Raw genomic sequence first — 13,769 nt, forward strand, 5'->3', positions numbered from 1 at the left:
ATCCCTCCCAGCATCAGAGACTTTTCCAATGAGTCAACTCTTTCCATGAGGTGGCCAAAATATTGCAGTTTCAGCTTTAGTATCAGTCCTTCCAATGTACACCCAGAACTGATCTCCTTCAGAATGGACTGGTTGGATCTCCTTGCAGTCCAAGGGACTCTTAAGAGTCTTCTCCAACACCACAGTTCAAAAGCATCAATTCTTCAGTGCTCAGCTTTCTTCACAGTCCAACTCTCACATCCATACATGACCGTTGGAAAAACCATAGCCTTGACTAGACAGACCTTTGTTGGCAAAGTAATATCTCTACTTTTGAATATGCTATCTAGGTTGGTCATAACTTTCCTTTCAAGGAATAAGCGTCTTTTAATATCATGGCTTCAGTCACCATCTGCAGTGATTTTGGAGCCCAAAAAAATAAAGTCTGACACTGTTTCCACTATTTCTCCATCTATTTCCCATGAAGTGATGGGACCGGATGCCATGATCTTCGTTTTCTGAATGCAGAGCTTTAAGCCAACTTTTTCACTCTCCTTTTCACTTTCATCAAGAGGCTTTTTAGTTCCTCTTCACTTTCTGCCATAAGGGTGGTGGCATCTGCATATCTGAGGTTGTTAATATTTCTCCCGGCAGTTTTGATTCCAGCTTGTGCTTCTTCCAGCCCAGTGTTTCTCATGATGTACTCTGCATAGAAGTTAAATAAGCAGGGTGACAATATACAGCCTTGATATACTCCTTTTCCTATTTGGAACCAGTCTGTTGTTCCATGTCCAGTTCTAATTGTTGCTTCCTGACCTGCATACAGATTTCTCAAGAGGCAGATCAGGTGGTCTGGTATTCCTATCTCTTTCAGAATTTTCCACAGTTTATTGTGATCCACACAGTCAAAGGCTTTGGCATAGTCAATAAAGCAGAAGTAGATGCTTTTCTGGAACTCTCTTGCTTTTTCGATGATCCAGCAGAGGTTGGCAATTTGATCTCTGGTTCCTCTGCCTTTTCTAAAACCAGCTTGAACATCTGGAAGTTCACAGTTCACGTATTGTTGAAGCCTGGCTTGGAGAATTTTGAGCATTACTTTACTAGCATGTGAGATGGGTGCAATTGTGTGGTAGTCTGAGCATTCTTTGGCGTTGCCTTTCTTTGGGATTGGAATGAAAACTGACCTTTTCCAGTCCTGTGGCCACTGCTGAGTTTTCCAAATTTGCTGGCATATTGAGTGCAGCACTTTCACAGCATCATCTTCCAGGATTTGAAACAGCTCAACTGGAATTTCATCACCTCCACTAGCTTTGTTCGTAGTGATGCTTTCTAAGGCCCACTTGACTTCACAATCCAGGATGTCTGGCTCTAGGCGAGTGATCATACCATCATGATTATCTTGGTCATGAAGATCTGTTTTGTACAATTCTTCTGTGTATTCTTTCCACCTCTTCTTATTATCTTCTGCTTCTGTTAGGTCCATACCATTTCTGTCCTTTATCGAGCCCATCTTTGCATGAAATGTTCCTTTGGCATCTTTAATTTTCTTGAAGAGATCTCTAGTCTTTCCCATTCTGTTGTTTTCCTCTATTTCTTTGCACTGATCACTGAGGAAGTTTTTCTTATCTCTCCTTGCTCTTTGTGGGAACTATGCATTCAGATGCTTATATCTTTCCTTTTCTTCTTTACTTTTCACTTCTCTTCTTTTCACAGCTTTTTGTAAGGCCTCTCCAGACAGCCCTTTCGCTTTTTTGCATTTCTTTTCCATGGGGTTGGTCTTGATCCCTGCCTCCTGTACAATGTCATGAACCTCTATCCATAGTTGATCAGACATTCTATCTATCAGATCTAGTCCCTTAAATCTATTTCTCACTTCCACTGTGTAATCATAAGGAATTTGATTTAGGTCTTACCTGAATGGTCTAGTGGTTTTCCCTACTTTCTTCAATTTAAGTCTGAATTTGGCAATAAGGAGTTCATGGTCTGAGCCACAGTCAGCTCCCAGTCTTGTTTTTGCTGACTGTATAGAGCTTCTCCATCTTTGGCTGTAAAGAATATAATCAATCTGATCTTAGACATTGCATATATCAGAAAACTACCAGGTCTCATTCTCATACTTGAAACGCTTTCAGACTTGTTTACAAGGTAGAGTTCTTTCTCATCAAAGACTTGAGTAATAGTTATAATATTCCCCTGGCACATAAATAAACTGATTATACTATAGAAAAGAGACAAATTCTTGATGAAATAAATGGTGAAAACACACATTCCTGTTGAATGCTAAATTATTAATTGGCTTGAATAAGTTCAAGCAGGTATTCATAAAATTCTGAGGCTTCAGTATTAACTGGGAAATGAATATATCAATAATGCTCACTTAGTTCTCTTTTAACATTGTGATAATATTATAAATAATATTTCTTGAACAGAAATTACACATCCTGTTACACATTTTATGTAAAAGAAGAGAGAAATGTAACTGCCCCAATATATATCAGAAAACAAATTTTAATGTTTGTTTCTCTCAGCTGCAAACTAAAATTTATGAAACTAAGCCTGAATAAGACTCCTGAAAAGGATTTTCCATACATTTTGTGATCTGACAAATAGATCAATATGTTTTGCAGTTGAAATAAATTCAGTCTTTGTAGTGGTAAGGTGCATCTCAGGAAGCAAGGGTTTATAACGTGAACGATAAATAAATTCTGAGTGGTTCAGTGAGTATAGTATAATTCCCCAGTAAACATCCATAATCTGGGCTTTATAAGTATTTCAGTGAATTCTAGTGCACACATTCTAACTTAGAACCATGAAGAAAAGGAATCAAGTACAAACTATTTTGTGAAGCTAGTTTCAGAAAAAAAAATAGAAAATATTGATGGAAAAACTAAAAACAAATGTCCATGTATTTATATTTATGCTGAGTGTTATGGTCACAGTTCCTGTGGAATGCATTCATTATGACATAGCCAGAATATACGGTAATAGGACCAAAACTGATGAACCCAATAAAAGTGACTTTATGCTTCAAGCAAGAGAAACGTAACATATAGGATCACAAATGAATCTTGAAAACACACGAAAATATTTTTTTGACCTCAACAGAATAAAACTAAGTCAAACAGAGAATCTGTATCTCATCACACTCATGCTATGGTCGCTAGAGTATTTTTCTATACCTCATGTTGCCTCAAAATTAATGCCTTGGCCCTTCATATCGGTCGTTCACTGTGAGATGCGATCCCTTCTAAACTCCTTCACTGTGAGATGCAGTCTCTTTGAAACTCTAACTGCATTCCTAAATGAAGTCTTGTTCTACGGCTGGGAAACTCATTCCTGTAGTGGGGCCAGAATCGTTTCTGTTCTTTTCCCCATGGATCTAAAACGCGATTGTCAGTAGTCAAGCACTCTGTGTAATCAGGCTTTGGTCAAAGCCCTAGTGCAAATTTAGCCTTGTGGAGACATTTCCAGGACGACATTCATTATGCAAAGTTGCTTGTCCTTTCAGTTGACTGAGGTCCAACAGAGCATTCCATGTCAATTTGCTGCCTTTTTAATTTTTTTATTTTTGCAAGCCCTCTTGTCATTACTCTGTGAAGTCTTCAAGACGTGTTAAAAATCTCACCTTGGTCTGATATTTCTCATGACTACATAATCAATTTATTCCTTTCAGGGTACTTCTTTCCATGAGTAGAATAAATGTTACATCAGCTAGAATGTCCACTTTTAATTTGATTGTGTTATATCTGTTTCATTTCTAATGAACGTCACCATTTTTGTCAAACGTTACAAATATCGTGATGTTTGAATTGCCCCATCTGTGTTATGGAAGTTGTAATCGTATGTTTGAAAATATGGCATTTGAAGCAATACTTTTCAGGCATTTGGGAAATATGCAGTTAAGGAGCTGGTCCTTGAGAAGTCAATCCACTCTGAAGTCAACACTTTTATCCCATGCTTGATTTACTTCGTATTGGATTCTTTATACACAAATACTTCAGCAAGTTTATATATAAAAATAATCATTTCTCCATAATTACAATTTTACCCCTACATTTAGGCTGATGAATTGGACAGTATGCCATTTTTCAAACCAATCTCTTATGGATCCATGAAAATAACTTCTTTGAAACCAAGAGCAGCTGTGCTTGCTAGCTTACCTTCCAGCAACATTTTCACTGATGGCAACATTTTGGAAATATAACAGTTGTTTGATGCCTCAGTGTCTGACAGTCATAATTCTAAATATTCTACCAGATTTTATAATGTCCTTGATATTGACCTCCTTCCTAATCTGCAAAATCATTTAGAGAGGGCCCATTCATGTTCAGGAATAGGATGGGGTTATTAGGACTCATCTTCCATTACATTTTCTCCAAATTCAATCTCATTCCTAGCATTTTGCTTTTTTAAGATTTTTTTGGTTGTGAACTATTTTTAAAGTCTTTATTGAGTTGGTTACAATATTCCTTCTGTTTTGTGTTTTGGTCTTTTGGCTGAGAGGCATGTGGGATCTTAGTTCCCTGACCAGGGATTGAACTCACACCCCCTGCATTGGAAGGCAAAGTCTTAACCACCAGGAAAGGGACCACCAGGAAAGTCCCTCCACACTTTAGATTGCTCATCAAAGATGCTTGGTTCCTTAGAACCAAATATGCTTCCTAGAGTCCCAGAATTCTAGAGGTGCTAAGGGATTTTAGGCATTGCATATATTTTAATTCTATTAATTAAAAATTAGTCACATTGATGTATACCATATATAAAAGTTTAAGGCATTGGCAACCCTCAGTGACAAATTTTATTGCTATGATTACCCAGATAAGCTGGTTTTTTGTAGAGCATGGAATAAATTGTTTGCTGTCATTTGAGATTTTACTCCAAAGTAACTGAGATTCAAAGGTGAACTTATTTAATACTATTTAATTGGTATGAATCAGTATTATTTCAGTAACCAAAACAAAATATTGAACTGATTGGATACTGAGTGTGCTATGACTCAGGGTCACTTAAAGTCACTTTTTTTTTTAATGATTTAATGCTATCATCTTGATTATATTTATAACGTGAATTTAGTAAACACCACTTTTGCATTCTTTTATATGAGATCATTTGAAAATACCCTGATAAGGAAAAAGATTGAGGGCAGGAGGAGAAGGGGATGACAGAGGATGAGATGGTTGGATGGCATCACCAACTCAATGGACATGAGTTTGGGTAAATTCTGGGAGTTGGTGATGGACAGAGAGGTCTGGCATGCTGCAGTCCATGGGGTTGCAAATAGTCAGACACGACTGAGCGATGAACTGAACTGAACTGATAGATTATAGGGCTTCCCTGATGTCTCTGAGATAAAGAATCTGCCTGCCAATGCAGGAGATGTAGGTTCTATCCCTAGTTTGAGAAGATCCCTAGGAGAAGGGAATAAATGACAACCTACTCCAGTATTCTTGCCTGGAGAATCCCATGGACAGAGGAACCTGACAGCAGGCTATAGTCCATGGGGTCACAGAGTTGGATGAGACTTAGTGGCTAAACAACAAGATACGAGATCTTACATAAGACTTTACTTAAGGAAGTGAAAGCACACACACACACATACACACACACACACATACACACACACACACATACACACACACAAAATGCAGAAGAAACATAGACATCTGTACTCTAGCGCAGGGGTCCCCAGCTCTTGGGCTGAGGACCAGTACCTGTCCGTGTTCTGTTAGAAACTGGACCACACAGCAGATGGTAAGAGAGTGGTGGGTGAGCAGGCAAAGCGCCATCTGTATCTGTGGCTGTTCCCCACATCGCTCATGTTACCACCTAAGCTCTGCTTCCTGTCAGATCAGTGGCAGCATAATAAACGGATGTGCTGGAATCAACCCCTAACCGTCCCCCACCCCATTCTGTGGAAAATGATCTACCATGAAGCCAGCCCCTGCTGCCTAAAAGCCTGGGGACCCTGCTCCGGTGGATCCTGCACTCACCTTGATGTGTCTCTCTCCAGTGTCAGGGGAGGGTTCGGAAGAAACACTGTTGCGGGGCATGGGCCATGGGCCACAGATGTGCAGGGCATGGTGCCAAAGCCTCACGTGTCCCTTCCGCTTGGGGGCACCATGAGGGTGCCTGGAGCCGCTTCAGGGTTGCAGGTGTAGAGCTTCCTTGGCCTGTTCATGTATGCAGCAAGTGGGCCGTTGAACAAACTTCTTGTGTGTGAAGCAGTGTTCCAGGTGCTGGGGACATAGAAGTGAACCGAGAGGATGAGACACCTACCCAAGTGGGAGTCACCTTCCAGGGGGGCTGAGAATGCCTGTTGCTGTTTCCATGCATGATCACACAGGCCCCGCAAGGAGGTAGCCCTTGAGCAGAGATGAGCCAGAGGCATAGGCGTTAGCCAGGTGGGTGTCCCAGAAAGTGGGGTGAGCTGGTACGCAAGTCACAGGGAACACATCTGCCTTGTCTGAGGATCAGCACAGGGTATAGGGGGATGGGGGCTAGGAAAGCAGAGAGAAGGCAAGTGGCTCGATCTGGTAGACCCTTCCAGATGGCTTTAGCTTTTACTCCAGGTAAATGAAGGACCCCTGGAAGGCTGTGGCAGAAGAGGGCATGGGATCCCAGCATCCATTTTTAAAGCACAAAATCATTGCTGTCTCAAGAGCAGACTGTTCTGATATTCAAGATGTGTGGTTGTTGTTGTTCAGTCACTCAGTTGTATCTGACTCTTTGTGACCCCATGGACTGCAGCCTGCCAGGCTTCCCTGTCCATCACCATCTCCTGGAGCTTACTCAAACTCATGCCCATCAAGGCAGTGATGCCAACCAACCATCTCATCCTCTGCCACCCCCTTCTCCTCCTGCCCTCAATCTTGCCCAGCATCAGAGTGTTTTTCTAGTGAGTCATTTCTTTGCATTAAGTGGCCAAAGTATTGGAGCTTCAGCATCCATCCTTCCAATGAATATTCAGGGTTGATTTCCTTTAGGATTGACTGGTTTGATCTCCTTGCAGTTCAAGGGACTCTCAAGAGTTTTCTCCAGCACCACAGTTTGAAAGCATCAGTTCTTCAGTTCTCAGCCTTGTTTGTAGTCCAACTCTCACATCCACACATGACTGCTGGAAAAACCATAGCTTTGGCTAGGCAGACCTTTGCTGGCAAAGTGACTGCTCTGTTCTTTAATACCCTGGCTAGGTTAATCATAGCTTTTCTTCCAAGGATCAAGTGTCTTTTAATTTCATGGCTGCAGTCATGATCTGCAGTGATTTTGGAGCCCAAGAAAATAAGATGTGTAATATCACAAAATCAACCTCAGTTTTTATATCATACTCTGGCTATGTAGTTGTAACTGTAGAGTTTCAGTAGATGAATCATGCCTCCTTTAAAATCAATGCTAGGACCATGAGTGGGCCCAGAGGCTTTAAAAATGAATGCATTCCATGACAGGGCAGTTGATGGCTTGTATGATTAATTAATGCTTGCTGAATGGCTACAGCTCCGAATTTAAGTGTACACACATTTCTATGCTTTAAGTGTACAGTTGTTGGCTTTTTTTCTTTTTTTTTCCCTAAATTATGGGCTTTCGTGGTGGCTCAGATGGTAGAGAATCCGCCTGCAATTCAGGAGACCTGGGTTCAATCCCTCAGTCGGGAAGATCCCCTGGAGAAGGGGAAGGTTACCCACTCTACTATGCTTGCCTGGAGAATCCCATGGCCAGAGGAGCCTAGCAGGCTTCAGTCCATGGGGTTGCAAAGAGTCAGACACAACTGAGCAACTTTGACTTTACTTCACTTTCTAAATTAAGGGAAAAAAGAAAACCCTGACAGGCAGTAAGGAAGGTCAGTTGTGCTCAATGACTAAATTGTGTCCAACTCTTTGCAAGTCCATGGACTGTAGCCTGCCCACCAAGCTCCTCTGTTCTTGGGATTTCTCAGGCAAGAACACTAGAGTGGATTACCATTTCCTTCTCCGGTGAAGGTCAGTTACTTTGACAATTTCAAAGTGAAGGGAGAGTGGATTAGAGCCCAGACTTCCTTCAAGCTACCAAATCTGAATCCTGGTGTCCCACTTACCCTCTTTGTGGTTTTGCAAAGTGCCTTAACCACTGTCCTCATCCTGAACATAACCTCAATGGTATTTTCCACTCTATAAAATTATAGAGAAGCGTATATGTGAGATAAATGTATAGAAAGCAAGTACCACTGTGATTAGCCTGTAACCAAAGTTTTTGAACTCTGGTGTTGGAGAAGACTCTTGAGAGCCCCTTGGACTGCAAGGAGATCCAACCAGTCCATCCTAAAGGAGATCAGTCCTGGGTGTTCATTGAAAGGACTGATATTGAAGCTGAAACTCCAATACTTTGGCCACCTGATGTGAAGAACTGACTCTTTTGAAAAGTCCCTGATGCTGGGAAAGATTGAAGGCAGGAGGAGAAGAGGACCACAGAGGATGAGATGGTTGGATGGCATCACTGACTCAATGGACATGAGTTTGAGTCATCTCCGGGAGTTGGTGATGGACAGGGAGGCCTGGTGTGCTGCAGTCCATGCGATCACAGAGTCAGACATGACTGAGCAACTGAACTGAGCTGACTGAAAGTTTTATAAACTGTTATCCGTGCTTCGGTAAGATGTGGCTAATTTCAACAGAGCAGTGTCCCTCATTAATGTGCTGTCAGTTGTCGGCTTCAGGGTTCCTTATGTCGTGATGTCTGGCTTTCTGTGCTGTGTTGAATGGGGTCCCTCCAAAATTCATCCTCAACTGGATTCTCAGAATGTGACCTTTTTAGCAAACAGAGTCTTTGCAGATGTGATTAGTTAAGATAATGGATTGAATGGGCCATAATTCAAATACTAATGCTTTCTTAAGAAGTGCATTTGGACAGAGACACACAGGGGGAGGACTGTATGAGGGCAGGTGCAAGGACCGGAGTGATGCTCCCACGAGCCAACGAAGGTCAAGGGTAGCCAGCAGTCACCAGAGGTGGGGGAGCCCAGAAAGAAGCAATTCTGGCTGATTTCTGACCGAGCCCTTGGGAACTGTGAGAAGACAGATTCATATTGTTTAAAGCCACCCAGTTTGCAGTGCTCCGTTACATCAGCCCTAGGAATCTCATACGTTGTCTGCTCCATTAAAAAGAAAAGCCCTGAATTTAAAAAGCCCAATTATAAAACAAAAGCCCCAATGAGCATTTGACAAATTGGGAGCTCCACTGGCCAGTGATCAAAGGAAGTTTGACTTGGTATTATTTTGTGGAAGAAAATCTTGGGCTTTGATATATAAGGATTTAAACAATCATTATAACACATTTGTATGGGACTCTCTGAGGTTCAGATGTTTCTCTAATGTTGGATGACTTCAGTTTTGTAAGAATGAAAAAAGAAACAGTAGTTAGAAAATATGATGAGCGCCCCTTCCAATTCTCCTCTTTGGAAACCGCCAGTAAGAATAAAACGGGCTTGCCTACATTTGCCATAGATGTAAACGCAGGTGTATGGCGAATTGATATAAAGGTGAATGAATACGCTCGATATTCACTAAGAAGTAGACACAGAGGCAGACTGCACAAATCCTTTCAAAGTGACTCAACTCTTTACCCCTTTATGTCTTGCCGTGCACGCCTTAACATCTCAAGTGTCCCCAGTTTCTTAGTTGAGGGATCAAACCCAGGCCCCCTGCAATGGAACTGTAGTGTCCTAACCACTGAACTGCCAGGGAATTCCCAATTGCCACTTGTTTTGAACCTATCAAGTGTGACCCCTAAAATAATGATCGAAACTGCCTTTGCCCAAGGATAACTAGATTGATGCTTGACTCAGGTCGCATAAAAATCACAACTGTTTCAAATTCCAACTAGTTTGCATTTTGCTTCTCTTTTGAACACATACAATCTCACAGTCCCTGGCAATTTGTTTATAACCATCACGACAATTTAACATTCTCCAACATTTCAGAGAAATCCATGACATAGGAATACGAATGCAAACATATTTTTTTAAAAAGCCCTCAGGTGGTTGTTAATTTTTGGCACTGTGTAATTAAACTAGTTTTTTTTTTTTCATGTTATCTTTTGCCAGTATCTAATTAGCAAAGCCATCTGCCGAAAGAGTGTTGGCCCATCTGCCTAGAATGTTGTTCTCTTCATTTTTATGAAAAGTATCTGCCTTTGCTGGTCCCTGTCTAATTAACTTCTCTGTCTGCGGAATGTGATAATACACAGCTTTGTTTATATATTTCCGCGAACTGTGGATTTATATGTATGTAGCTTGTCCGTAAAAGGAGCCAATCTTTCTTTTTCTTTCTCACATCCTATTTACATCAGAGATCACAGTTCTGTTTATCATCACCTGAACATGTGTGTGTATGTGTGCACGGCAGGGAAAAGTGTACTGTATTGTGAAACCGTAAGTGCTTTGACACGCACAGGATTCCTGCAGGTATAACATGATTTTTGGTAAACCTGCTCTCTTTCTTTCAGAAATTCTGTCACTTCCTGAAAGTTAAAGGTGTTGTAAGTTTCAGTGTATCACCGGATTCTGAGATGAACATGCCTCTGTAACAACGAAAATGACCTTGGATGCATTCTCAGATTTAGCCTGATGCTGTCTAGGCAGACAGAAGTCACTTACATTTTATTGTAAATTAATGTCTGATTTGTGTGAATATTATCTCTCTGTGTTTTCCCTTATTTCGCTCATTATCTATTGGTGTCTTGCTCTTGGTCGGTGTTTAATGGATATTAAATGAGAGAGTGGTAAATGTATGTGCATAAAGCAACACTTCTGTAAGTTGTTGAATAGCACAGATATTATTTCTAACTATTTACAGTTGTGTCACAAACCGGAATCTTTGTGTCTTTTAAGCTGTAGATGTTTCAAACTCATTGCCTTTGGATATCCAGGTAACCACATTATCACTGCAACACGTGTGCTGCTGAAAAATATAACGAAGGCTAAACACAGAATAGAGTCAAACGTTAAGATCCCTTTTCTCTACCAGGTCTTATGCGACAGAAAAATGCAAGAGATGACAGAAATTAAAGATTTAAAGAGACAGAGACAGAGACTAAGGTCACGAGTGTTGCACTGAGGTCTGAAATGCAGAATGTCTTAGCCTTTGTGGCGACTGTCATAAAGACGGGTTTGCATGGGTAGAAAGTGTCCTAAAATGCAAGTCAACCAGAAAGATGGCTTCGTAAATCATAGTGGAATTTGTTCCAAAATTATGAAAGAATTTCATTCTGCACAATAAATCTCCTTTGAGATTAGAGTGAGAAGACTTGATTTAAAAAATTTATAAATCTTTTTTATAAAGAATAAAGAAAAAATTGTGAATAAAGAAAAGTTGTGACCAGGCTAAAACATAATCTAATTCAAGCAGAATAATTGAGAAACTTTGAAAAATCTGATGCTGGAGAGTCCCACTGAAATTCGTATTTCTCTCCAGTGAAAGTATGTCTATCCATTGCTGCCACCTGGTCATATAGGTAAAGTCTAGTTTGCTGAATGAGCAAAAAATAAGGGGCTCATCTGGAACACCCAATTTTAGGCCAATCTGGAAAAGATACATTTCCCTAGTCCATTCTTTTTCAAATTTTGTGATATCCAATCACGTGTTCAACTGTACAAAAGATAGTTCAGTTCTTTTCTTAATATAATTTCCCTTTATCCTTTCTTCTAGTCAGGGTGAAAGTGAATCAAGAGAATAGCTACATAATCATAGTATTTAATTAATTCTGGATTTGAATATTATTGGAAACTTGATATACTGTAATAAAAATGCCACAGGAAAGCAATTTTGCTACTTTTAATAACTGTCTTCAGAAAAATCTGTAAGTTTTTTTCCATTTTCTGTTGGTCTAATAAACTTATGTGAACAATTGCTCTTTATGGGTAAACTGGATAAAACAATGATATATGTTCAAGAACTGTCACAATTTTTTTTTTTCCTATTACTGTCCCTTCCCAATCCTTGGCCAGTGTTTATCTTGAAAATGCAAAGCCTACTTGGATGTTAGGCAGACATGGGAAGCTAACTGTTTGCCATTCCAGCAGAAGGATTTGAATTTTGATGGCATTTGATAAATATTCTTCCTGTAGCTTTGGCACTAACTGCTTCTTTCAGCTCTTAAGTTTACTGAAGAGTGCAGTACTGTTTAACTTTCAACAAATTCACTAGACCAGTGAGAGCCACTAGGAATGCCCCATTATCTAAAGCATTTCACTGAATAATTTGCCCAGTAATTATGCAACACAAATTCCTCTTTGTGATATATAACTAAATCCCCTTGATGATATAAAATCCAAGTTGTACCGGGGTCTACTTTGCTAAAGACTGTATCATAGTGTGGGCTTGCCTGGTGCCTCTAGTGGTGAAGAACCCGCCTGCCAATTCAGGAGACACAAGTTCAACCCTGAGTTGGGAAGATGCCCTGGAGAAGGAAATGGCAACCTGCTTCAGTATTCTTGCCTGTGAAATACCAGGGACAGAAGGAGCCTGGAGGGCTATGGAGTCACAAAAGAGTCAGATATAACTTAGGAACTAAGCAACAACTGTAATATCATAGAGTATCATTTTGTTTTTGAGTTTGAGTAAGGGTGAAGGCGGGGCTTCCCAGGTGGCTCAGACAGTAAAGGATCTCCCCGCAATGCAGGAGTCGCCGGTTTGATTCCTGGGTCAGGAAGATCTCCTGGAGAAGGGAACGGCAACCCACTCCAGTATTCTTGGCTGGAGAATCCCATGGACACAGTCCCTGGGGTGGCGAAGACTCAGACATGACTGAGCAACTAAACACGTAAACATGCCCTCAGGTTAGGAAGTGTGAAGACATGGATATCTCTATTTCAGTGAAAACAACAGGATGAGCTTTTATACAGAGGTCTGCTAAAGGAACACTCCACTCACAGCCGCAGCAATGCACGTGTTTTATCTGTGCTTCCTGGGGATATATAATTATGCAACTGTATGTGAAGCTCTTATCTCTTCTCTGAGGTGTCATCACTTCTCATAAAAGGATCTGTCTCTCTAGTGTGAAATTCAAGTCATTTGTTTGCATTAGATGCTAATTAGCTCTAACCTTCTTGGTGCCATTAAGCATTATGAACAGGAAAACATCACAGGAAGAAAGAACAAATTCTTTCATCAGATGTTGACACGGACAAAAATCTCTAAGTCTGCACAGGGGAAAACAGTTATAGTATTGTTTCTCTTTGAAAGGCCCTGAAGTGGTTCTCTCCAGAACACTTTTCATGCGGATTCATATTTGATCAGCAAGATAAGATTTGGAAAATGTGGTGTTTTATGTTTTAATCTCTTATGTAACATTCTTTGGAGAACAGTAGATGCTAGATAATGGTGTTGATATGACTTTTGTTATTTTCCTCAGTTTAGAAGAGTTAGGGGAAAAAAGAAAACATTCTTTTTAGAAGTAAGAATGAAGCCTTTATTCTCTTGCATAATATCTAACATTAGTATTTTTTCCTTAGTTTATTATGTAGCAGTAATCCAGACTAACAACAAATTGTCCCTCACTTCAATTTTTTTTTTTCTGTTAATGATTCATCTGGTTCTTTAGAACTCTTGAATTCTTCAGAAATCCAGCCATAACAGGAAAATAGGGCAAAGTTGTGATGACAGACGGACAGAATAAAGGAAACATTCTGGCCCTATGAAAGTGCACATTCCATAAAATAGTAGAAAATATAAACACCGCAGACGCTTAAGTCTGTTCAAAATATGATTCCCAATCTCAGCATACCAGCCGTTAAAGTTCGCAGGCATCATTTCTTCCTGCGA

The 13,769-nt window shown here is 40.4% G+C and overlaps 1 protein-coding gene across 4 annotated transcripts in view; it reads left to right on the forward strand.

The window, feature by feature from the left end:
• Positions 1 to 13,769, forward strand: part of SEMA5A (semaphorin 5A) — a 557,148-nt gene that overhangs the window by 330,660 nt on the left and 212,719 nt on the right. The window lies entirely within an intron of this gene.

This window comes from Ovis aries, chromosome 16 (genome assembly GCF_016772045.2).
Source record: "Ovis aries strain OAR_USU_Benz2616 breed Rambouillet chromosome 16, ARS-UI_Ramb_v3.0, whole genome shotgun sequence".
Classification (NCBI taxonomy): domain Eukaryota; kingdom Metazoa; phylum Chordata; class Mammalia; order Artiodactyla; family Bovidae; genus Ovis; species Ovis aries.